This window comes from Elephas maximus, chromosome 8 (assembly GCF_024166365.1).
Source record: "Elephas maximus indicus isolate mEleMax1 chromosome 8, mEleMax1 primary haplotype, whole genome shotgun sequence".
Taxonomy (NCBI): domain Eukaryota; kingdom Metazoa; phylum Chordata; class Mammalia; order Proboscidea; family Elephantidae; genus Elephas; species Elephas maximus.
Genome location: NC_064826.1, coordinates 61120836 through 61148318, shown reverse-complemented (window position 1 = coordinate 61148318; position 27483 = coordinate 61120836). Strand labels below are relative to the sequence as shown.

Sequence of the window (27483 nt, the reverse complement as noted above, 5' to 3'; positions counted from 1 at the left end):
TCATCATTTTATCAATTGCATAATAAAGCGAAATACAAAGTATCCAAATATTAGGTTACACAACTCAAGGACATAAATCACACCTTAAACAAAAATAACTAAACAAATTTGAATAGATACAGGGAAGAATTACAAAATTTACAGAAATTTTATGATTAAGAATTGTGTTAGCTACAACAGCAAAGGATCTCTACCTTTAAAAATATTTTTAATATTCTTTAAAAATTAAAAGGCATATTCTATACATCCTGCAGAAAACAAAGGCAATATTTTACTAAAAATATTTAATAGATCTTCTCATTCTTTTTTTAGACTCTCTCTTTCAAGTTGAGTCCCAAAGTGCAAACATTAAAGTTTAACTGTAAGGCTTGTTTTTTGTTTTGGCCTGGAGACATTAAAGACATATACTCCTGCACAATGCAGGTTTTACATGAATTTTCAACCAGAAAAATAAAAAACAAAAAAACCCCCACAAATCCAGTGCCATCGAGTCGATTCCAACTCATAGTGACCCTATAGGACAGAGTAGAACTGCCCCATAGAGTTTCCAAGGAGCACCTGGCGTATTCGAACTGCCAACCCTTTGGTTAGCAGCAGTAGCACTTAACCACTATGCCACAACCAGAGGACTGTGATTTTCAATGTGGAGGTCTTCATAACATAAAATGAGATTTATAGAAAAACATTAAATAATTATCATAAGACATGGTAAAAATCTAACAAAATCAATGGTTGCAAAACTCTGATGTACATTGGTATGAATACAGAAGATGTAACCATAATGTTGCAGGCATATAACCATACAGGCCCTATTTTTAATGTTTGAAATAACAGAAGGTATAAGCCACAGAAGGTCTAGAATGTTGTTCAGTTCCTCGTTTTTTAATTCTGCGTGATACTAAAAACACACAAATGTCATGTTGGGTATCTTGGCACCTAATCTCTCTAAATTTCTTATATACCGATAAAATTCTGATATTGAAATAGATCTGACGAAGGGTTATAACCCAATGCTGCATGATTTCAGGAAAGGTCACTTGATAAAAACTGATAAGCACATTTTAAATGCTGAACAGCAAGAATCTTTTGTTAAGTCTCCAAATAGGCTGAACGTAGTACAAACACAAACGCTGCAATTCTGTCAAGCTTGTGGCCTGGTGAGACTGCTTATCAATAGTTTTATGAAACATCGTTAGGCTTATCATTCACCAAGCCTACATGTTGGCTAATATGTATGATAAATTAGGTCCTGACTCAGGTTACACTTCCAAGGCAATAGCATCAGCCAGCCCAGTGTTGTTTACTGCAGCCTTTGTTTTATGGTCACTGGAGTCTTTGAAGTGAGCCACGTTTTAGGACAAAACTTCAAATATAAAAGTTGCTTATTTTTAAAACCTCCATGCCATTTTTGTCATGAACTTTACTGCATCTTCATGCTTCATTCCACCTTCAATTAATGCTGGAACTCTCTCAGACCTGCACCATGATGAACAGCAAAATATCAACCAGGTTCTTCATGAAACTTAACTTTTGTGAGACTTCACCAGTCATCAACAGTCTAGTTGGATGGTAGTGAACCATCACTGAAGAATAATTCAGAACCTATATGCCTTCTTTCTCCACAAGAGCAATGTTTTAAGTTGCTTCATGTATTCTTACTATTGAGGCAATGCTATACTTTTTAAGTTCCTCTATAAATTTGTTTAGGGTTGTATTGGTTGGATTGTGTGTAATAAGAAATCTCATGTCCTGTACAGGAGCTGGGTGGTTCATTCCAGCCATGTTAATTTATATAATAAAAACAAATTAGGAGAAGATTAACATATTTGAATTCAGAAAATTATTTCTATTTCAACATAAAAACAAAACAGAACCTGTTGCCGTCGAGTTGATTCCAATCCATAGTGACCCTACAGGACAGAGTAGAATTGCCCTATAGGGTGTCTAAGGAGCATCTGGTGGAACTGAACTGCCGACCTTTTGGTTAGCAGCCATAGCACTTAACCACTACACCACCAAGGTTTCTGAAATTCTCAGTGCTTTGAATACAAAGTTAGGAGTAACGGTGAATGAAATGAATCTCCTAACATGAAGCAGCAATTCTTCAATCAACACTGAGGCAACAGAAAGGATTTACTCTGAGGTTTACCTAATGCAGAACAGAATTCTTGTAAAGTGCTCTCTTGATTTAAATTCAACACCCCTAAATACAAGTTTGGAGGACCTGGTGGTGAAGTGGTTAACAGCTCAGCTGCTAACCAAAAGGTTGGCAGTTAAAATCCACCAGCGCTCCTTGGAATACCTGTGGGGCAGTTCTACCCTGTCCTATAGGGCTGCTAAAGGTCACAATCAACTTGATGGCAAATGGTTTGGGTTTGGTTTTTTTATATACAGGTTAACCTCTCTTATGAGTGCTTCTTCATGTTGTAATGGATTTATAAAGTTCACTTGTCTGCACAGAGGTTGTGCTGGGCCTTAAAATTATCTCCAATGCCCTTCAAGCAGTGATCAGGAATACCACAGAACTGACTGAAGGTGGGGCCAAGATGGCGGAGTAGTCAGATGCTTCCAGTGAATTCTCTTACAACAAAGACTCGAAAAAACAAGTGAAATGATTATATTTATGACAAGCTAGGAGCCCTGAACATCAAAGGCAAAGTTAGAAAACGGACTGAGCAGGAGAGGGAGGGAGAGACGGTTCAGAAGTGGAGGAGATTTGCCAGATCTGAATCACTGGGAGCCCTCAGGCACCATTCCTGGGAGCGACTGCGGTGGGGCTCCAGATGCAGATTCCTCAGGGAGAAGCAGCCAGCCAAACAGCCTATTCACACCTCCGCTCTCAGCAAAAGCTAAGTACTTGCATATATTTTACTGCACCCCCAGTCCCCAAGATGGCTTCACTGGCTGTTGATTTCCCTGGGCCTGAGATAGGTCCTACTGCTCGCCCTGAGCATTTCTCCTGGGCCTGGAAAAGGAATAAATTCACAATTGGGGAAAATAATCTGCCAGTTTCACTAACCTGGGGAGCTCAGGACAGAAGTGGCTCCTGTCCAGGCACGAAAGGTCTGTGGACTTTGAATACCTTTCCTCCCTACATAGACCTGTGAGGGCCTATTTCAGGAGAATAGGCTCTTGTTGACAGACTGCAGCTGTTACAGCTGTGCAGTGGAGAGGTGGGTGTTTGATGTTTGACATTGCTTTGTTATAAAACAGGGTCCTCACCTACCCACATTAGGGGCCTAAGGACTGGTGGCTCCACTCAGGTCACCCAGCCACCTGCGACAGGGGTCCAAGGAGAACTGGTACCTCCCAGTTCTTAAAACCAAAAACATTGGGTGCCCATGATCTGTCTGCAGAACCCATCCACCTGTGCGCTCTAGGGAACAGGGACGCACTTTCCTCACAGACACATGGGGGACGGTTGTCAGCCCCTTGCCTTGTTCAGAGCATGACCCCCTGCTACAACCAGATACCTGTGCCTACACCAATTACCCCTACCCCTCTAAGACAGAGCATGTACCACACACTTGATGACAAACTACCTGGACACCTGAGCTGAATCCATACAAGAAAAGTGAATGTACTCCTAGGCTCATACACCTGATAACAGCTCTAGCCATCTGGTGACAGGACGTTAGAGCTTCAAAGGTGAAAATAATCAAGCAACTCATTCATGCAACCTATTTGGGCATCTTAAAACAAAACAAAGCAAGAAGCTAGTATACAGTAAGCAAAGATAAAATAATACAATAACTTACTGATGGCTTGGAGACAACAGTCAATATCAAATCACATAAAGCAGATCATGATCACTTCAACAAGCTCTCAGAACAAAGAATCAAGAGATTTTCTGGATGAAGGTGCCTTTCTGGAATTACTGGATGCAGAATACAGAAGATTAATATACAGAACTGTTCAAGACATCAGGAAGGAGATCAGGAAGAAGATCAGGCAATACACAGAACAAGCAAAGGAAAACACATATAGAGCAGTTGAAGAAATTAAAAAGGTTATTCAAGAACATAATGAAAAATTTAATTAGCTGCAAGAATCCATAAAGAGACAGCCATCAGAAATGCAGAAGATTAACAACAAAATACAGAATTAGACAATTCAAAAGAAGGTCAGAAGAGCAGAATTGAGCAAATGAAAGCCAGAATTGGTGAGACTGAAGATAAAGCATTTGGCACCAATATATTTGAAGAAAAATCAGATAATTAAAAAAAAAACCTTAAGAATCATGTGGGACTCTATCAAGAAAAATAACCTACAAGTGATTGGAGTGCCAGAATAGGGAGGGATAACAGAAAATACAGAGAGAATTGTTGAAGATTTGTTGGCAGAAAACTTCCCTGATATTGTGAAAGATGAGAAGATATCTATTCAAGACGCTCATCGAACTCCACATAAGGTAGGTATTAAAAGAAGGTCACCAAGACATATTATAATCAAGCTTGCCAAAACCAAAGATAAAGAGATAATTTTAAGAGCAGCTAGAGATAAATCAAAAGTCACGTACAAAGGGGAGCCAATAAAGATAAGCTCAGACTACTCGGCAGAAACCATGCAGGCAAGAAGGCAATGGGATGACATATTTAAAAAACTGAAGGGAAAAAATTGCCAGCCAAGAATCATATATCCAGCAAAACTGTCTCTCAAATATGAAGGTGAAATAACGATATTTCCAGGTAAACAGAAGTTTAGGGAATTCGTAAAAACCAAACCAAAATTACAAGAAATACTAAAGGGAGCTCTTTGGTTAGAAAATCAATAATATCAGGTATCAAACAAAGACTAGAACACTGGACAGAGCAATCAGAGGTCAACCCAGACAGGGAAATCACAAAAATAAATCAAGATAAAAAAATTCTCAAAACGGGGAAAAAATGTTATTATGTAAAAGAAGACAACACTAAAGCAATAAAGAGAGCCTAAGAAATGTAGTCATAGATCTTCCATATGGAGAGGAAGACAAGGTGATAGGAAGAAATAAAAGGTAGGTTTAAACTTAGAAAAATAGGAGTAAATAATAAGGTAACCACAAAGGAGACTAACTACCCTACTCAACAAAATAAAATACAAGAAAAAAATAGAGACTTAGCAGAAATGAAATCAACAACAATGAATAAGAGGAAAAGAAAATATATTAACTACGCAGCAAAAAAAATTAAGTGGGAAAAGAAACTGTCAACAACACACAAAAAAAGACATCAAAATGACAGCACTAAACTCAGACCTATCCATAATTACACTGAATGTAAATGGACTAAATGCACCAATAAAGAGACAAAGAGTGGCAGAATGGATAAAAAACACAATCCGTCTATATTCTACCTACAAGAGACACACCTTAGACTTAGAGACACAAACAAACTAAAACTCAAAGGATGGAAAAAAATGTGTCAAGCAAACAACAACAAAAAAAGCAGGAGTGGCAATATTAATTTCTGACAAAATAGACTTTAAAGTTAAATCCACCACAAAGGATAAGGAAGGACACCATATAATGATTAAATGGACAATATACCAGGAGGATATAACCATGTTAAATATTTATGCACCCAAAGACAGGGCTGCAAGACACATAAAATAAACTCTAACAGCATTAAAAAGTGAGACAGACAGCGCCACAATTATAGTAGGAGACTTCAACAAACCACTTACGGTGAAGGACAGGACATCCAGAAAGAGGCTCAACAAAGACATGGTTGATCTAAATGCCACAATCAACCAACTTGACCTCAGAGACATATTCAGAGCACTCCACCCAAAAGCAGCCAAGTATACTTTCTTTTCCAATACACATAGAACATTCTCTAGAATAGACCACATATTAGGTCATAAAGCAAGCCTTAGGAGAATCCAAAATATTGAAATATTACAAAGCATCTTCTCTGACCATAAGGCCATAAAAGTAGAAATCAATAACAGAAAAAAAAGGAAAAAGAAATCAAACACTTGGAAACTGAACAATACCCTGCTCAAAAACCACTGGGTTATAGAAGACATCAAGGATGGAATACAGAAATTCATAGAATCCAATGAGAATGAAAAAACTTCCTGTAGAACCTTTGGGACACAGCTAAAGCAGTGCTCAGAGGTCAATTTATATCAATAAATGTATACATACAAAAAGAAGAAAGGGCCAAAATCAAAGAATTATCCTTATGACTTGAACAAATAGAAACAGAGCAACAAAAGAAACCCTCAGGCACCAGAAGAAAGCAAAAAATAAAAATTAGAGCAGAATTAAATGAAATAGAGAACAGAAAAACAACTGAAAGTGTTAACAAGACCAAAAGCTGGTTCTCTGAAATAATTAACAAAACTGATAAACCAGTGGCTAAAGTGACAAAAGAAAAACAGGAAAGGAAGCAAATAACTTGAATAAGAAATGAGATGGGTGATATTACAACAGACCCAACTGAAATTAAAAGAATCATATCAGATTACTATGAAAAATTATACTCTAACAAGTTTGAAAACCTAGAAGAAAAGGATGAATTCCTAGAAACACACTACCTACCAAAACTAACACAAACAGAGGTAGAACAACTAAAGAAGCCCACGACAAGAGAAGAGATTGAAAAGGTAATTAAAAAACTCCCAACAAAAAAAAAGCCCTGGTCCGGATGGCTTCACTGCAGAGTTCTACCAAACTTCCAGAGAAGAGCTAACACCACTACTACTAAAGGTATTTCAGAGCACAGAAAAGGACGGAATACTCCCAAACTCATTCTATGAAGCCAGCATGTCCCTGATACACAAACCAGGTAAAGACACCACAAAAAAAAAAAAAGAAAAGAAAATTATAGACCTATATCCCTCATGAACTTAGATGGAAAAATCCTCAACAAAATTCTAGCCAACAGAATTCAATAACATATCAAAAAAATAATTCACCATGACCAAGTGAGATTCATACCAGGTACGCAGGGATGGTTCATCATTAGAAAAACAATTAATGTAATCCATCATATAAATAAAACAAAAGACAAGAACCACATGAGCTTATCAATTGATGCACAAAAAGCATTTGACGAAGTTCAACACCCATTCATGACAAAAACTCTCAGTTAAACAGGAATAGAAGAAAAATTCCTCCACATAACAAAGGGCATTTATACAGCCAACAGCATCCTAAATGGAGAGAGTCTGAGAGCATTCCCCTTGAGATCAGCAACCAGACAAGTATGCCCTTTATCACCACTCTTGTTGAACATTGCGCTGGAGGTCCTAGCCATAGAAATTAGGCTAGATAAAGAAATAAAGGGAATTCAGATTTGTAAGGAAGAAGTAAAAGTACCTCTATTTGCAGATGACACTATCTTATTCACAGAAAACCCTAAAGAATCCTCCAGAAAACTACTGAAAACTAATAGAAGAGTTCAGTAGAGTATCAGGACACAAGATAAACATACAAAAATCAGTTGGATTCCTCTACACCAACAAAAAAGAACACTGAAGAGGAAATAACCAAATCAATACCACTTACAGTAGCCCCCAAGAAGATAAAATAATTAGGAATAAATTCTATCAGAAATGAAAAAGACCTATACAAAGGAAATTACAAGACACTACTGCAAGAAACCAAAAGTGACCTACGTAAGTGGTAAAACATACCTTGCTCACGGACAGGAAGAATTAACATTGTAAAAATGTCTACTCTACCGAAAACCATCTACAGGTACAACGCAATTCTGATCCAAATTCCAACGACATTTTTTTAATGAGTGGAGAAACAAATCACCAACTTCATATGGAAGGGAAAGAGGCCCTGGATAAGTAAAGCATTACTGAAAAAGAATAACAAAGTGCAAGGCCTCACTGTACCTGATTTTAGAACCTATTATACCGTCACAGTAGTCAAAACAGGCTGGTACTGATACAACAACAGACACATAGACTAATGGAACAGAATTGAAAATCCAGACATAAATCCATCCACATATGAGCAGCTGATATTTGACAAAGGCCCAAAGTCAGTTAAATGGGGAAAAGACAGCCTGTTTAACAAATGGTGCTGGCATAACTGGATATCTATCTGCAAAAAAATGAAACAAGACCCATACCTCACACCATGCACAAAAACTAACTCAAAATGGATCAAAGACCTAAATATAAAACCTAAAATGATAAAGATCATGGGAGAAAAAATAAGGACAATGCTAGGAGCCCTAATGCATGGCATAAACAGTATATAAAACAATACTAAGAATGCAGAAGAGAAACTAGATAACTGGGAGCTCCTAAAAATCAAGCACCTATGCTCATCCAAAGACTTCACCAAAAGAGTAAAAAGATTACCTACAGACTGGGAAAAAGTTTTTAGCTATGACATTTCCGATCAGCGTATGAGCTCCAAAATCTACATGATACTGCAAAAACTCAACTACAAAAAGATAACCCAATTAAAAATGGGCAAAGGATATGAACAGGCACTTTCACTAAAGAAGACATTCAGGTAGCTAACAGATGCATGAGGAAATGCTCATGATCACTAGCCATTACAGAAATGTAAATCAAAACTACAATGAGATTCCATCTCACTCCAAAAAGGCTGGCATTAATCCAAAAACCACAAAATAATAAATGTTGGAGAGGTTGTGGAGAGTCTGGAACACTTATACACTGTTGATGGGAATGTAAAATGATATAACCACTTTGGAAACCGATTTGGTGCTTCCTTAAAAAGCTAGAAATAGGATCCAGCAATCCTACCCCTTGGAATATATCCTAGAGAAATAAGAGCCTTTATACAAGCAGATATATGCACACCCATGTTCATTGCTGCACTGTTTACAATAGCAAAATGGTGGAAGCAACCAAAGTGCCTACCAACAGGTGAATGGATAAACAAATTATGGTATATTCACACAATGGAATAGTATGCATTGATAAATAGTGATGAATCTGTGAAACATTTCATAACATGGAGGAATCTGGAAAGCATTCTGCTGAGTGAAATTAGTCAGTTGCAAAGGAGAAATATTGTATGAGACCACTATTATAAGATCTCGAAAAATAGTTTACACAGAGAAGACAATACTGTTTGCTGGTTTCCAGAGTGGGGAGGGAGGCAGGGAGGGGGAGGGATTTTCATTAATTAGTAGACAAGAACTATTTTAGGTGACGGGAAAGATAACACACAATACAGGAGAGGTCAGCACAACTGGACTAAACCAAAAGCAAACAAGTTTCCTGAATAAACTGAACACTTCGAAGGACAGCGTAGCAGGGGCGGGGGTTTGGGGACCATGGTTTCAGGGGACATCTAAGTAAATTGGCATAATAAAATCTATTAAGAAAACATTCTGCATCCCACTTTGGAGAGTGGCATCTGGAGAGTAGAAGGACTCTGGAGGTCATGGTCTCCAGACCTTATATAAGCGCAAAACAGGGACCGTTCCCCAAACCAACTCTTCAGACAGGGATTGGACTGGATTATGGGATAGAAAATGATACTGTTGAGTGAGCTTCTTGGATCAAGTAGACACATGAGACTATGTGGGCAGCTCCTGTCTGGAGAGATGAGAGGGCAGAGGGGGTCAGAAGCTGGGTAAATGGACATGAAAATAAAGTCGAGGGAAGGAGTGTGCTATTTCATTAGAGGGAGTAGAGGGAGAGCAACTACGAGTATATTTGAAGGTCTGTATAAGTTTATGTATGAGAGACTGACTTGGTTTGTAAACTTTCACTTAAAGCACAAAAAAAAAAAAAAAAAGGAATACCACAGAACTGCCGATTTACCTGCTCAGGGCACTGCAGCCAGCAGTGTTCTCTCAAGGTAAGCTGGTTTAATGTTTTATCCCAGCAAGGATATTGGAAGGAACATCCATACTTCACACCTTAACCCTCAGTTCTCCAAGTGGATGGTCCCGTAAAGTTTTAGCATGTTAAAAGTTCAGAGTTTATCTTTAATGTCCTGCTGACCAATACACAAACATTAGAAGACTTTAATTATGATAATACTAGTTCCATCTCTCATGCTATTATTGTCTAACATTTACTTTCTACTTTGTATGAATTTTAAGGACACACATTGGGAAATGTTATTATTATTTCAATTGATCTTGTTTACCAAGTTCTTTAATCCCCTTTCTTCTCATGTTTCAGATGTTCCTTTTCAGATTATTTTTCTCATACCTGAAATACAACCTTCAGAGGTTGTCTCTATGAGGATTATTTAGCGGCAAACTCTCTATTATGTTTGAAAGTGGCTTTATTTTTCTCCAATCTAGGACAACAGTTTGGCTGGGTATTTAAGTCTAGGATGAAAGTATTTTTCCTTAGCCCCTTGAAGCTATTACTCCACAGGTTATTACTCCATAGGCTTTTGTCTTCAATCTTCCCCTGGACTAGGGCCTTCTACGCACAGGAACCGCAGGTCCAATTATGCACTCTGCTCCCAGCACTGCTTTCTTGGTGGTATGAAGTCCCCAAGTCTCTGCTTGCTTCTCTTTCCTTTTATCTCTTCCAAGATAAAAGGTGGTACAGGCCACACCCCAGAGAAACTTCCTTTACACCGGCTCAGGGATGTGACCTGAGCAAGGGTGTTATACCCCACCCTGATCCTCTTTAACCACAGGCAGAAATTATGATTTATAACACATAGGAAAATCACAAAATGGAGGACAACCACACAATAGTCATGGCCTAACAAAGTTGGCATGTATTTTTAGGGGACACAGTTCAATCCATGACACATGTCTTTCATCAATTGTGGAAAAAAAATATCAGCCATTAATCTTTGAATATTGCCTTTTCCCAATTCTCATTTTGTAACTCTAATGTAATACCATCTTCCTAAATCCCCCTTATGTCTTTACTCTTTCACATTTTCCATCTGTTAGTCCCTCTGTTTTGGATTCTGGATAATTATTTCAGGGCCATCTTTCACGTCAACCCATTCTTTAATTAGCATTTAGTGTTATTTCCCCTGTTCACTGAGTTTTTACTTCAATGATTAGATTTTTTAGTTTTTATAAGTTCTTTTTAATTCTTTAACAAATTTGCTTTTTCAATTTTGATGATCTTTCATTCAAGTTTTTAATTTGATCTTTTATTTCTTTACATTCTAAAAATAGTCATGTTCTAAACCTGATAATTCTCAATATCTAAAGTTCTGGATGAGGTCTGATTTTGTTGCCTTTGCTACTGACCCTCACCCAGGATGATTTTTTTCTCATATGTTTTATAATTTTAGATTGAGAACTCATGCTCTGCTACTGTTAATCTGTGGGGATCTTGAGGGGCTTGGGTTGAGAATCTGTACCTCCACAGGGGTTTTCTATGTTCCTGCCAGGTCCCAGAGACACTCTCAATACCTGGGCACTCCAAATTCTTGCCTTGGTTTCCTAAATCATGCAATATGTGTAAATTTCAACCTAAACATGTAGAAATTTTCAGAGGAGACTTTTTCATCCCCACCCAGAGCCAAGGTTGAGACAAACAACTGTCCTTGAGGCCTCTCTTTGCTAGAAGCAGATTTTTTTTTTTTTTGAGCCATCCCATTATTGATGCTGAAGTGCTTTGAGGGTCCTAAATTTATACAGAGAGTCTCAGCTTCTGCGTCCTACCTTTCTCATGTTCGAAGCCTTGTTTCCTGACCTCCAACTAGCTCTTTATTCCTGTTTTAAATAATATCTCCAAGGCACCTCCAACTTTAGCACTTATCACTTTGGTTTTCCCTCTTTTTTCATTGTTGCCCCTTGGTGATTTCACTTGTAGTTATCTACACTTAATTTTTTTCGGTCTTTTCTCTCAGTAATAATCACTAAATTGGTGTTGTTTCCTTGTCTTCCTTCCCTCTCTCCTCCTTCCCTTCCTTTCTTCTTACTAATTCCATCAAGTCACCTCTATCAGGCCTCAAAATCTAGCTAATTGAAGTTGTTTCAGACTAATGTTCTTTCACCCCACAACTTTATGGGTAAGTCTCAAATAAATTATGCTAAGTCAAAGAAGAAACCATATTCCAAAGGCTACATATTTTATGATTCCATTTATATGACGTCCTGGGAAAGGCAAAATATAGAAAGAGAAAATTGATCAGTGATTGCCAGAGGCTGGGAATGGTCAGAGAGGTTGACAAAGGTGCACAGGAGAGTTTTTTTTCCAATGATGCAATGGTTCTATATCTTGATTAAGAAGGATGGACCCTGAGACATATAGACATGTGAGAGGGCAGGGTGAGGCACCTGTCAAGGAAATCCAGCAGAGAAAGTAGTTTAGAGATGGAGTGTTGCAACTGTTTCAAAAGGAATATTTTTTTTTTTTAAGAGTGAAAAGTTGGCCTCCACTGAGTGGTGGAAACTGGACTTCCATGTCTTAGGGGGATTCCTGGTCCTGATGCCTCAAGGGGATTGCCCCTCTCCCCCATGCCTCAAGAGCTGTTCCAATCCCTACTGAATTCAGGGTATGCGTGTGCAAGGAATTATATAACATGAGTAACTTTTAAGCAAATACTCTTAATGCAGTTGAAAATAATGGTATGTTGCTATTCCAACCATAATTAATTTTCTCAGTCCTTTTTTTCATCTATGCAACCGGCACACACATGCGCGCGCGCACACACACACACATATACACACAGGCTTTACTTACATTTTAAAAAAGAGACTTGAAAGAAGACAACAAGGCAGTGAAAAGCAGCCTTAAACCACGAATATAGAACAGGATATTCTCTTTATTCCTTGGACAGGTCAGGTTTTAAGGATTTTTCCAGCTCTAACACTGCTTTTTTTTTAACACTGCAGATTCTCTGATCCAGGAAGAGCCTGATTGTGAACTGGGGGCAGGGAGGGTGAGCACAGCTGTACTTATTAGCATGTCAGGTATGACCTACTAGTACTTTTTTTCCTGTCACCAAAGACATGATCAAACAGTGGCTCTCATTTCTTTCCACTTACCCTTTCAACTAACTCCGCTTCAGAGGCTCACCTAAATTCCTAAGCCTACTTGAAAACAGAAAAACAAAGGGCAAAACAAATTCAGAGTTTTTTTTTTTTGGCCAGACTAAAGAAGGCTGTCAAAGTTGAAAAGAGAGACCTGGAAGTGGGGGCAGGGGGAACTCAAGGAGGACAAACAAGAGGCTGGGGAAATAGGAAGAACAGGGTTGCTGGGCTACTGCAAAGTGAAAAGGGCTCCTTCCTGCAAAACCTAGCTCCTGGCACAAAAGGAGGAATGCAACATTTGTTGAATGAGTGGGTGTTTGCTTGAGGAATAAGTACCTTCAAAAGCTTTTCCTTACCTGAGAAACGAGAATCAAAAAAAACAAAAACAAAATCACTTTTGACCAAAAACATCTTAAGTTCGAATCCTGATCCTTAAGGAACATCTTCAAAACACATAACCCCTGGAGGATGTCATTTTCTTTGCTTTTTGTTTATTTTTTTTTGAAATAGGAAAGAAATTCGTCCCTGCCTTTTGTAAAGCAGTTTATAAGCTTTTTACCACAATGTAGGTCCAAAATGGTTTCCCTAAAACTGACAGTACATCTGTTTGTAAAACAACTAAGGCAAGTTACAAGAATTGACTTCTAAATATCTCCATAAAAATCTTCCTTAGAATTTATTAATGCCTTATCTTATAAAATTTGGTCAGAAAGTACAGAGGTGTAGTGGGCTCAATTTACTCATTAGAGCATTCAATAAAGATACTGAAGTTCACATAAAAGCTTAGAGATAAAAGTGATGAGATGAAATTACATACACAGTGGGGTAGAGCCTGAAGCATAATAGTGTGTTCTGTCTAAGAGACACTGGAAAGAGAGCAACCTGACCTGAACCATGCTATGTTCAAGTTTTGCACACTGTCACACTCTTCCCAGAGCAAAGCCATGGGGCTGGAGGCCTGCATCTATTTATTTGACAGTGCACATGTTGTCACCTTGCCAAAGACACCAACACAGGCACTGGGCAGTGGATTATAAAACAACTGATTTCTTGAAAACTATTTGGGTGATTTGTGCGGACATCTGCCCTTCAATGCAGATAAGTCTGTTTCCTCAACCATGCTGAACAGAACCTTCAGATGGAGCACTCCTCCTTGTCTACATGTCAAAAACAAAATGCTCTTTTAACTACCTTCTTACCAAAGCTTTTTGCCTTAGAGAGAGTATGTGGCTGTAAAAATTTATTTTTCAAAAAGTGACTTATTTGTAGAAAATAGGTTTAAATTTATTCATTTTATAAACGAGGGTTAGTAACTGGTCAAGCAAAATATGACTGGAATCCCTGACAATGGAATAAACTCTTGGGAACACAAAAACTAACATAAGGAAAGATTTAGTCCTACACAGTAAACCTTCTCAAACCCAAACCCCTCCCCCCGCCAAAAAAAAACCAAACCCATTGCTGTTGAGTCATTTCTGACTCATAACGACCCTACAGGACAGGGTAGAAACCATAGGGTTTCCAAGGAGGGCCTGGTGGATTCGAACTGCCGACCCAGGTGTTCAGCTTATGCAATGAACTGAGAAGCAAGACTCTTAATTACATTAATAATGAAGCCACACAGAGTTGATTAACACTGAGATTTCCTTTGTCAATTCACTGCTTGTCAAAAAAAAAAAAAAATGAGATTCTTCTCCTCAAGGTAAACAGATAACATTTTTATATTAGTTTCCATAAATAGGCTGTGTTTTTGTAGTACACAGAAAATTACCCAATTGTCATTCACTTATTGTAATGAAATTGTTTAATGCCACAATCTCCCTGGCAGTCATTCCTGTAATGGTCAGCTCATTTAACTGCCAAAATGCTAAATAACAATAATGCTATTTGTAGAAAACACTTAAGTTTATAAAGTGCTTTCATTTGATAAAGATGATCAAAGGGTCATATTTACAAAATGGAGATTATTCAGACTTCTGACTCTTAAATCTTAGCGTCCATCACATGCCATGTCAATGATTTATTGCTAAAACATGTACATACCAGGCTGTATGTAACCCAGTTAGTAAAGAGGTAAGACAGTTATTCCTAAAGCTTTCCTTAAGGACGCTTTATATGTTTCTATATTTCTCTCTCTTCCTTTAATTCTGAACTCTTTTTCTGTAGGGACTATTCTTGTCAATATCTCCACTGCCCTATATTAAATAAAGACAGCACTTATAGTCCAGTCTTAACATGGACAAGATGAATAATTTCCAAAATCTGTCATACGAAATCTGCCCCGCTGGGTCTCTCCTTCAGACAGAACTCTTCCTCAACACAGTTACCCTTGCAGTCAACTCTACCTGGTGGAAAAGTATAGAAAGTGCTGAAGAGCCCTCAGCAGGATCTGAATGAATCAAGTTTTTGAAAATGTTAACAGTGACGCTCTAAAGGGTATTATAAAACTGCCCAAAAAATAGGCCAGGAAAAGGAAAATATTAAATTCTTACTTAGAATTTCACACTTCAGCTAGATAATATTTAACCCCAATTTTCTAGCTTTGATTTTATTTATTACCATTTTCTATGCTCCCTGGAAAAGGGGTGTCTTTGAATGTTTAAATTTATTCTGAAATCAAATAAAGAGTAGTCTGCTTTAAAAAAAAATAAAAAGGCTAATTTATGACATGATTATAGTAATCTTTTCCATGTACTAATATAATGCTATAGATTTTCATATTTACATTTCATAAATCCACTGACGAGACATTATTATGAAATATTCATGGAGAATAGCTAATGTAAGTGAAATTATGTTCTTTTCAATGAGAACCCTCATGTATTTAAACTTATTTTCATAAAACTACCATAAATATAGATCATGCTTTCATCCTGTTTATAGGAAAAACCAAAACCAAAACCAAACCCAGTGCCATCCAGTCGATTCCAACTCATAGCGACCCTATAGGACAGAGTAGAACTGCCCCATAGAGTATCCAAGGAACTCCTGGCAGATTCGAACTGCCAACCCTTTGGTTAGCAGCCATAGCACTTAACCACTATGCAACCAGGGTTTCTGTTTATAGGAAAGAATCAGTTAAATACTTTGCTACATTGGTTTTGCAAAAATTTGCCTTTAATTTCTTTCTCTAATTCTTCCCCATTGCCTAGTGGCAATGGTTTTTTGAGCTGTAAAATGCTATTTTTTAATAGCATATATAAAAATACTATAATTATACATGACTATAACTTTTAAAAATTACTCTAAGATTTGTTAAAGCTTGCCAAACATTATAACATTTTTCTTATATAGGATAGAACATATGTGTCGGGCATTACACTGCTGCCTTAGTTATATTTAGAAAAGATTCCGAGGTTTACTGGGCTAGTGATCACACGACTCTGTGACTTTTGTTCGTATTTTACTTTAACAATGTGAGTCTTCACTGCTTGGTTAACAGTACAGGAGGTACCAACAGTTGCTCTTTAACCTTCTGACTGGGAGACATGATAGAAGAAGAGGGACAAATTTTATTTTAGTAAAACAAAAACACTTTATAGTAATTAACCCTTGTAATCAGAAGGATCAGGCCTTGCAGAATACTTAAAAGAAAATTCTAAACTCACAAGTTAGTGCAGAATACCCTCAAAACCCAAAGATGTGCATTCAACAGAACGATTACAACTTCCCAATTATTTACAGTTATATCCAGGCAACCCTGGTGGTACAGTGGTTAAGGCTGGCAGTTCGAACCTACCAGACCCTGCTTGGAAACTTTACGGGCAGTTCTACTCTGTCCTATAGGGTCACTATGAGTTGGAATCAACTTGATGGCAATGGGTTTGGTTTTTTTGGTTTTCTTATATCCAGTCATAAGCACTGTTGTTGGTGTTAGTTGCCATTGATTTGATTCTAACCCACGGTGACCTCATGTGTGCAGAGCAGAAATGATCCATAGGGTTTTCAAGGCTGTGATCTTTCAGAAGCAGATTGCCAGGCCTATCTTCTGAGGTGCCTCTGGGTGGGTTCAAACCATCAATCTTTTGGCTAGTAGTCAAGCACTAAACTGTATGCGGCTCTTGCATGCCCTCCCTGGTATGAAATTCCATTGTTACCTGGAGGACATCAGGTAACTCACAACCTTTCTGACTTCTGGATATAGATCAGGATAAAATTAACAGCCCTCTCCTACTTCAAAGACTGCTTTGACGATTGACCTTTTTCTGCTGTAACTTGCTTAAATCAATTATAGGCACCTTATCACTTCACATAGTTCAACAGTTTCTAAAACATTTCAGGAAATTAAGAGTGAAGCAAATGTTATATCCCTGTGATGCTTTTGATATTTACACTATTTAGAGAATAAGGATTATCCTATTTTCCCAAATTCAAAGTGGTTGATTAGAGCATTATTTCACTTGAAACAGACAATCCTCATTTCTGGTGATAAGAGATGGCACTGGAAGTTTAAATTTAAATCTTCATTTATCCAAAAAAAAAAAAATAAAATAAATCCATATTAAACTTCAGGAATGGCTTATGCTTCATATTTCAGATGGATCAGTTATAAATATTTAGGCCTAATTACATGGATAGCATGAAAAACATTTTCACTACAAAAGGCTCCTGCAAAACAGTTTAGTTTATTGGTGCATCTGTATTATGGTAAAACAGAGTTAATAGAAAACGGTAACTCCATAACCTTTCATTCCCCTGAAACCCTACAGAAGTTACAAATCTTTAGTATTATGGTAAAACAGAGTTAATAGAAAACGGTAACTCCATAACCTTTCATTCCCCTGAAACCCTACAGAAGTTACAAATCTCAGCATCAGAGGTGGGTTTTGGAGGGCTGATATCTGCTTCACAGGCATGGAACAGTGTGTCCTTTGACTGTAAACAGTACTAAAAATAGCTCCTAAAAGGCATCATTTTATTTGATATTATTTCACCGAAAGAGAGGAAAAATATATCTTTAATCCTGAACAAAACCTCTTCAAAGTTTACGTTCTCAATAAACCTTTCACTGAGAACTGAAAATATAACTTAGTAATGCAATAAATGCCCTAACAAATATATCAGATTTTTCACTTAATGCTTTTTACAGGCTTAAACCAAATGCAGTAAAAGAAAATCACCTTTTACAGTCTGATTCCTACAGGAAGAATGTCTTGCTGTTATGCTTTTTAAAGAAGGCATGGTGAATTTATATCAACTTTGGTGAATCTTGGGGCATGATAAAAGGAAGAAAATACCAGTGCAGTTAACGTTCCATAGAACTCTTTCCTCACACATTTCTTTCTTTATGGAAAGGACAAGAACCAAGATAAGAAAAAGGTAAATATATGTGCGTGCGTGCACGTGCGCGTGTGTGTATGGAGCCCTGGTGGCCCAGTGGTTAAGAGACTGGCTGCTAACCAAAAGGTCAGTAGTTCAAATCCACCAACTGTTCCTTGGACACCCTATGGTGTAGCTCTACTCTGTACTATAGGGTTGCTATGAGTTGGAAATGACTCAATGCCAATGGATTGTTTGGTTTTATATATATATATACACACACACATATATATACACATTACAGATACACACACACGTATATATACACATTTAAGACAAAAGACATACCGTATGCTGATATAGTAAGAGATAATGTTTCCTTGGGGAAAAAAAAAAAGAATTGTTTTCTTGTAGATTAAAGATATTAAATGGCATTGGGATTAAAGAAAATTACAAAAACAGTTCTCTCAGTTAAATCAATGTGAAAGAAAATTTGGTTAGGAATATCAGTTGTGTAATATTCCATTGGGCTACTGAAGTTTAGTTCAAGGTAATTTAAGAATCTATTTGCTAGGAACTTTAAATTTCTTGATCTTATTATGACATTGCATCTGGAAATTCAAATCCACCATCTCAAGATGTAAAGAGGAACTGGCCCGAGTGCTTATGTCTAAAACAAGAATTGGATTACAGCTATTAATAGTTGGGATGCTCTTTAGGAAGAAAATCAAATCCCCTTACAATGCTTATTCTCCTACAAGGAATCTTCCTTCCATGTGTCTTCCATATCACACATGTCTTCTAGGCTGCACACTGAACCAACTATATGACCCCTCATTATCACGAAAGACCAGCCAGCAAACTGAACCCTTTTTCTAAGTACCATGGAAAGTTATGCAAAGGAGAAAGAAATGGTTGTTGACCAATTATTACGTGCTAGATATTTTTCACATGTCATCTCCCTTATCCTATATACTTGGCCAATGAGGCCATCAACCTTTACAGACAAGGAAGCTGAAGCTCAAAGAGGAGATCTCACAAAGTGAGAGGCCGAGCATGTTAGGTGCCTCAAATGCTGATACTCTTTTCTCTATATCCTCCCATTTAAATGCACTATTTATATCTTATCTTTCTCTCATTATAAAAGACTTGATCACTGTAGAGCATTTAGAAAATTTTGAAATATTACAGAAAATAAAAACAATACATAAGTCAGTTATCAAGAGATAATTTTTCTCAAATAGATACTGTTGTGCTTATATATATAGGTCAGAACGAGTATATAGTTTTGTCTTTATCACTATATACATTTTTTTTCCCACATGATGAAATTTCTTCCCCACATGATGAAATTTCTTCCCAAACCTGAATTTTAAAGGCTTTCCTTAAGTTCATGAAAGTCAGACTTGAGTTCATATTGAGGACATACTAGCTTTTTGTTTTCCCTCTAGGGAAGAAAAAGAAGATTTTATAATCAACAAACGCAGACATCCATAGTGGATATATCCCGTTGAGGGTACACACTTTTCTTTTCAAATGGGGTGTTTACTATGATTCTCATTTTGCCACTCATTATTCCCTTAATAATGTAACTAGTTTTATCAAATTTCTTCCATATGCAAAAACATGGCTACCAGCATTTAATATTAGACCAAGGTCTAGCGATGTACTCAGATTTGTGACCCTTGTACTGTGTGCACCATGATGAAAAACGATACATTTCACATTATTACACAGCTCTCCTTTTAATGCACTTGCAGGCATAAGGTTTGCCACACCCAGAACTTTCATTAAAAGAGGAGAAAACAAGACTTCAAGGACAGGTAAAAAGCAGTTCGTATTTACTGCATACCCATGAGAGGACAGCTGTAGTGGGAGTGGAGTAAGACGGAAAATTTTCTATTTTTCTTATTGAAATGATACAGCCAAAATAGTAAACATGCTTGCAAAGTAGAAAACAATCACTCAAAATTCTGCTACCTAACAACTGTTTTCTTTTTGTATATTCCATTCCAGTCAGTGTTTGCAGATGTATTTTTACAGTTATTATGTCAGTATGCATATACTTTTTTATTCCACCTTTTTTCCGTAAACATATTAAGTATCTCCTGCTGAAGTTTATGAGATCATTCTTCACCTGGCCTTTGCTTCTACTTTCCAATCTCATCTCATCTTAGTCTCTGACACTCACTATCCTCTTGCCCTTAAGCTCTTTCATTCTTTAACAATTTCTTTATAGAGTGTTCACAATATGCCAGGCTCTGCTCTAGGTGTTAAGATACAGCAGTGAACAAAGCAGACAAAATCCTAGCCTTCATATGGCTTACAGCCTGCAAAAACATCATCCTGGTTCTTTGTCTCCATGTACTTACCACTTGCTGAAATTACCTCGTTTGTTTTTTGTTTATGTCTTCCTACTTTAGAAGGTAAGCTTATAAAAGCAGGAACCTTGTCGGTGCAACCCCCAGCACTAGAACATTTATGAAAAAACAAAAACAAACCGAACTTGTTGCCATCTTGTCGATTCTGATTCATATCGACCCTGTAGGACAATGTAGGACTGCCTGATACGGTTTCCAAGGAGCAGCTGGTGGATTTGAAATGCCAACATTTTGGTTAGCAGCTGAACTCTTAACCACTGCACCATCAGGGCTCCACTAGAACATTTAGATGATGGTAAATCGATACTCGTCAATGTGCCATGAATGAATAGGTTCGTGCCTCTTAATACGTGTTTAACGTTGTTGACCAGTTTGCAATGCCACCATCGATAAATGAATGGGCCCATTTCTCTATAAGCTCACCAGCATTAGTGTTTAAGGAGGAGGTTTTGGATCTGGTGTTATGGTTGCTAGTGAATGGTAGTTTGATGGTGAGCATAGAATAGACTGAAGCAATCTTTCGATACTTTTAAATATTGCATTAAATGTTATTCATCCTGATCACTGAGACTTTTTGGCACTCCCTTAAATTTTGAATCTGAGGCAAAGGCCTCACTTACCGCATCCCAGTTCCAGCCCTGTTGTTGCTAGGTGGCACAGAGTCAATCGAAACTCCATGTGACAGAGAAGAACTAGGCTATAACCTTTATGGGACCAGACTGTCAGGCCTTTTCTCCCACCGAGCTGCTGGCTGGATTCAAACAGCCAACCTTTAGGTTAGCGGTCAAGCACTTAACTGCTGTACTACCAGGGCTCCTAGTCCTAGCCCTACAAGGTATAAAATGACAAAGGAGGAATATATACAGTTATAGATCTGCTCTTGAGGCTACAAAGTGATTGAAAACATGAACATAAACTTTTTGAAATAAGCTGAAATGCCCCTATTTGAAAACTATTTGAGGGCTGTTTTCAGGATTAAACGGGAAAATGCACACAATGCATTTGGCATACAGGGAGGTACATGTATGCACACGATAAACAAATGCAGCTGTTGGTATTTAATAATAAACACTGCCACTTCTCCACTACTTGTACCCATGTAAAAAATTAAGCTGATCCTACTAAGTGCAGTAAAAATAAGGCTTATAAGATTGTAATATTCTCTCTCAAGTCAGTTTATATCCTGGAAAATCCTTTGGTAAAAGACAACTCATTGGAGGATTTAAAAATTAATGGAAAAAACAGAGTGATGAGGATTGAGATAATGCAATACGACCTCATACATATTTTCAAATGTTCCCTAAAATAAAACAATGATGTTATTATTGTTAGGTGCTGTCAAGTTAATTTTGACACCTAGTGACCCCACATGACAGAGCAGAACTGCCCCTTAGGGTTTTCTACGCTGTAAATTCACTGGGTGAGTTTGAATTGACAGCCTTTCTGTTATCAGAAGAGCACTTAACCATTGCACTACCGACCAAAAAAAGCCCAAACCCATTGCTATTGAGTTGATTTTGACTCACAGTGAACCTACAGGACAAAGCAGAACTGCCCCACAGGGTTGACAAAGAGTGGCTAGTGGATTTGAACTGTCAACCTTTTGGTTAGCAGCTAAGCTCTTAACCACTGTGCAACCAGTGCTCCATTGTACCACGACAGCTCCGCTATGATTAAAAAAACACCAAACCCTCTGCCATGGAGTCAATTCCAAATCATGGCAACCCTACAGGATAGAGTAGAACTGCCCCATAGCATTTTCAAGGAGTGGCTGGTGGATTTGAACTACTGATCTTTGGTTAGCAGCCAAGCTCTTAACCACTGAGTCACCAGGGCTCCAATAAAAAAACAAAAAACTATGATAGAGATGATAAAGTACCAGAAATAAAAACATTTTCAATATTATTTTATATGCAGGAAATTAGAAATATTCTTTTTAGATATATTTCAGGATCCACCTCCTAATTCTTAAGGGGACTTTTGTGAATGTGTTTTGCTGTGACACATACAAACGGGTATACTGTCCGCTCTGCCAGTTCCCCCTTTACTCCTGCTACATTTGTTCCTCTTTCTAAATGTCCAATGTTTTCTTCATTTTATGGCTCAGCTTGATTTGTTCCTGTTTTCCTGGCCCATCTTATTTGTCTTGATTTCCTCGTGCCTAGCTGGCAACAAGGTGCTCATGTCCAGATTTATCAAGGCCACAGCACAAAAACATGTCTTCTTCTTGCCCATCCTTCTCCTCCTCCCTCCCAAACCTTCTGTTCAAATGGACCCTATTGTGGGTTGAATCGTGTCCTCTCAAAGAGCATATGTTGAAGTCCTAACCTCTGGTACCTGTGAATGTGACCTTATTTGGAAATAGTGTCTTTGTAGATGTAATCACATTAAGATGAAGTTATGCTGGACGGGCTCTAATTCAGTATGACTGATGTCTTCTGAGAAGAGACACAGATGAACACAGAGGAAACATGGTCACGTGAAGATTTAGGCAGGGACTGGAGTTACGCTGCCACAAGTTAAGGAACACCTGGGGCTACCAGAGGCTGGGGGAGGCAAGGCAGGGGCCTCTCTTAGAGCCTTCAGAGAGAGCACGGGCCTGCCAACACCTTAATTTTGGACTTCCAACCTCCAGAACTTTGAGAGAATAAAATTTCTGTTACTTTAAGCCACGCAATTTGTAGTAATTTGTTACGGCAACCATGGGAAAACTAACAGAGTCCCCAAGCAGAGCGACTCACAAACATTTGAACCAGCGTACTTGGAGCTGCAGAAACAGCAAAATGACGTCTACAACCTGTAGTTGGGAAGGACTTACTGTAATTCTTTATGTGGCCAGGGGCTAATGGTAAAGTTAGTATGAAGAAAACATTTTTCATTGTGTTGGTTTTGGTTCTGCAGGTCGATATGTGGAAAATAATTTATTCTACCCTATGTGTGGTACGAATATGAGAACCCTTCCGAGGAAAGTTTTAAAAATTTTCATAAAATTTTTTTACGTTTGTCTCAAAAGACATCATTCTCTCCTATATTAGAACATGTAATTTAAGGAGTGATTTTTAGCATCAAATTTGCAGGGTGTAAAAAAAAAAAAAAAATTTTTTTTTTCATTCTAACTATGTAATGAAGAAGAGTTAAGAAGTAAAAACTGGTACCTTGCATTCTCCTTCTAATTCCATGCCCTTGTCTTTGAGCTTTCATTTTTTCTCTGTATATCTATGTGAACTGCATGTGATTATGTGACCATTATTAAATAGCCTAAAGCACAATGGAGTTTGCAAATGGCTATTCCCGACACAGAAGTAGTTGCTACACTACAGAGACTTCAGTCTGATGATTTCTCTGCAGAGAACTCATATGTCCCTTAACAGAAAGCCTACCAATCTCAGAAAGGCAGGGAACTGGCTTCCTGCATGATATTCCAGTCCTAAAGCCCCTTACTAAGAAAGCATTGACAAGAACGTCACGATCCCTCCCCATTTTGTTCTGTCATTCTTTGTGCTATGGGAATCCCTAGTCTTTTCCAAGAGGCTGGTCTCTTAAAGAATAATGTGACATACCAACCAGCCTTTCATGCCTCTCTCTATGACAAAAAATGAACATCATATGGAGGAGGGTGTGGACCTGGGAGCATGGGAGCTGAGAAGAGTGGCTTGATAGTGAGCAGAGAAAAGGCTGAGACTGTCTTATACTAAAACTGAGCACAAGCTTTCAGCTGCACATTCTTTTACTCCTGGAAGTGTCATCTGCCTTTAACTCGCCATCTGGCTCTTAATAGAAAATGAATTGTAATGTAAGAATGCCACGCCATATCCATGGCTTAAAAAAACCTTAAAACTGACATAATTGCTAGAGCTGCTTGTCTTCTTGAGCACTAATTCTATCTTTGTAACTAAAGCCAAAGAAAGACAAATGAAAAAATAATTTAAAAGATGTACATTTAGTGTCATCTGGGGTCCAACTAATTATAATTTCCAGGTGTATGAAGGTAAGGGTGTTTTCAGGCATGTCCTTAACATGAGACAGGTACGTGACACATACCCTTAAAGAAAGCGTGCTTATGTCTTAAAACCAACAGTGTCAGTATAATGTAGAAACCGAGGATATGCATTAACAGAACGTGTGTAAAGATGGGAGTATTTTCAAAAATGAAAGAAAACAAATCTCATCTGATTACTCGGGAACTTAGAAGAACATTAAAAAAAAATATTAGGTCACTTCAGAATAAAACTAAACCAAACCCGTTGCCATCAAGTCTATTCCAACTCATAGTGACCCTATAGGACAGAGTAGAATTGCCCCATTGGGTTTCCAAGGAGTGCCTGGTAGATTCGAACCACTGACTTTTGGTTAGCAGCCATAGCTCTTAACCACTACACCACCAGGGTTTCCCACTTCAGAACAGCTGGTATAAAAATAGGCTTCATTGTAGTAGATGTAAATAGCTGTTTCATATTGAAATACACAGCCTGACGCATACTAGCACATTTCCTAATTGGCTTGTATCCGTAGAAAACACTAGATATAAATAGGCTGACTGAGCTTAGACTGTGAAACAGACAGTGCCCAGCAAAATCAGTGCTGCCAAAGTGCCATGCTTTGAAACTCCATTCTGGACATTCAAAAGAGAATGTTCAATATTCAATAAAATCAAAAAATTTGAAAACTGAAAATCTCTTACATGCTCTGAGATAAAGTAAATCCCAAGGCAGAGTCAGAGGATTTGGATTTAAGCTCAGACATATATGAAAAATAAGTTAGTCAGAAAATAGAAGCCTGGGCAGTAGATTTTTAGCTGCAAAACCTAGTCCACCTGACAATATATGCTGGGCAAAAATTGTTTTATATTGATCAGAAGTCATGCTCTATTCTGCACTGCCCAATTTGGTAACCACTAGCCACATGTGGCATTTAAATTTATGAAAATTAAATGAAATTTAATATTCAGTTCCCAGAATAAATGGTACAAAAATAAGCTTTACTGTAGCTGATATTAACAGCTGTTTCATACATATGTGTGTATATACATATATATATCTATCCGGAAACCCCGGTGGCATAGTGGTTAAGGGCTACGGCGGCTAACCAAAAGGTCAGCAGTTCGAATCCGCCAGGCACTCCTTGGAAACTCTATGGGCCAGTTTGACTCTGTCCTTTAGGGTCGCTATGAGTTGGAATTGACTCGATGGCAAAGGTTTTTTTTTTTTTTTTTTTTGATATAGCTATTTCAAGTTACTCAATAGCCACACGTGGCTACTGGTCACAGTACTGGACAGTGTAAACCGAGAACGTTTCCACCACTGCTTAAGGATCTACTGGATGGTGCTGCTCTATATCCTTAAGAGATTTACTGAAGCTTCTAGAAATTCCTAAAGTGTTTTAAAGGAATTATGTAGTTTATATACCAGGAGGATTGAGTATTGATATGGGCAGTAGAGACTGGAATGAGAAAATAAATGAATGTGGCTATTGAAAAGAGGAGGGTCAGGAATTTACATCAAAGATGTGCTGGTCACAAAGATGTTCTAGTCCACAGTGGCTGGAAGATTTGTGGAAATGTTTTTCACTTCCTTAGGAAAATAAGAGACAACAGAATCCTTTCAGGGGTCACAACCTAACAGTAATGGATGTGTGGTAGCAGGATTCTAAGAGAGGGGAGCAAAACATCATGTGATCACCAAATAAAACTAGAACTGGAGGTACACTTCAACTCAAATTCTAAACCCTAGCCAGGGTGGTAAAAAATTACAGGCAAATGGAAAATCCCATTTTGAATTCATCTTCATAAATAAAATGATGCATTCAGTTCCATTTGGAGGCAAAAACAAGGAACCTGGTGTAATCCTTCTTAATTAAGTAGCTTCCAAGGTAGCTGAACCGATTCACGAAAATATTCACCATCCAGATACCTGAAGTGGCAGATGGGAGCAGACAATCAAAACATGAGGCAGTTTTGGCTTTTCTATCAGAGGTATTTTATTTGCTGTGTTAAAGGGGGAAAAAAAAGTGAGCTGCTTATCTTGCATATTTTATGGAGATAAGCAGCTGTCTTCTAACCCTTTTTTTTTCCCCAGAACATGCTGCCCTCTGCAGGCCATATAGATACATACACACGTAAGATACGTATAAATAAGAGTTCAGTCATATCCAAATTAATAGGATCATTTGTGAAGGTGTGATGAACAAGAAGGGAGGCAGCTGATTATATCTGTGGATCTGAAAGGCTTTAGGATCAAGATGAGAGGCAACATTTATAAGCCTTTATTGGAAACTCTATGGGGCAGTTCTACTCCGTCCTATCAGGTCGCTACGAGTCCGAATCGACTCAACAGCACTGGGTTTTTTTGGGTTATTAAATCATAACTCTTCAGCAGGTATACATATAAGAAATCATAAATAATGCTATAGTCTTATCATTGCATTTTCTCCAAGAAACTTACAAATATGCCAACAATCAATTTCCCTTTGTTTTAAGCAGGGAGGAGAGGGTTTTGAAGAAAGAGGAGGAAAAATGGTTGATGCGGTTTGACGGCTTTTACTAACATCTCCAGAGTATATCAATTTTGATTTAAAACTCAATATATTTAAATTCAGCACTGAGTTGGGAAATAGAAGCCAAAGCATATGAAGAATATACATGATTTTGCCTCTGCTAAGACTTTAATCTTTTTAAAGCTGCCAGCAACGAAGTGGTCAAAAATCTGGCCTAAGAAATGAGAACTATCCTTCATTCTTACTTCAAATCGATTCTTTCACAATAGTCATGGCACAAACACACACACTCACAAATGAACACACGCACACACACACGTGTGCACACACACAGCTGGTATGTTTACTGGTTTAGTCACTAAAGGATTTAGCTGGACAAACATCACAAAGAAGATGGCTGATTTAATTGAATTTATGATCAAATGTTTTCCATTGCAGGAAGACTAGGAAATCACTTA

At 37.8% G+C, this 27483-nt stretch overlaps 1 protein-coding gene and 1 pseudogene across 2 annotated transcripts in view; both read right to left on the bottom strand.

Moving 5' to 3' along the window:
- CDK14 (cyclin dependent kinase 14) overlaps positions 1–27483 on the bottom strand; it is a 693252-nt gene that overhangs the window by 117268 nt on the left and 548501 nt on the right. The gene's annotated exons all lie outside the window — the stretch shown is intronic.
- Positions 303–3754, bottom strand: LOC126081831 (protein tyrosine phosphatase type IVA 1-like; annotated as a pseudogene).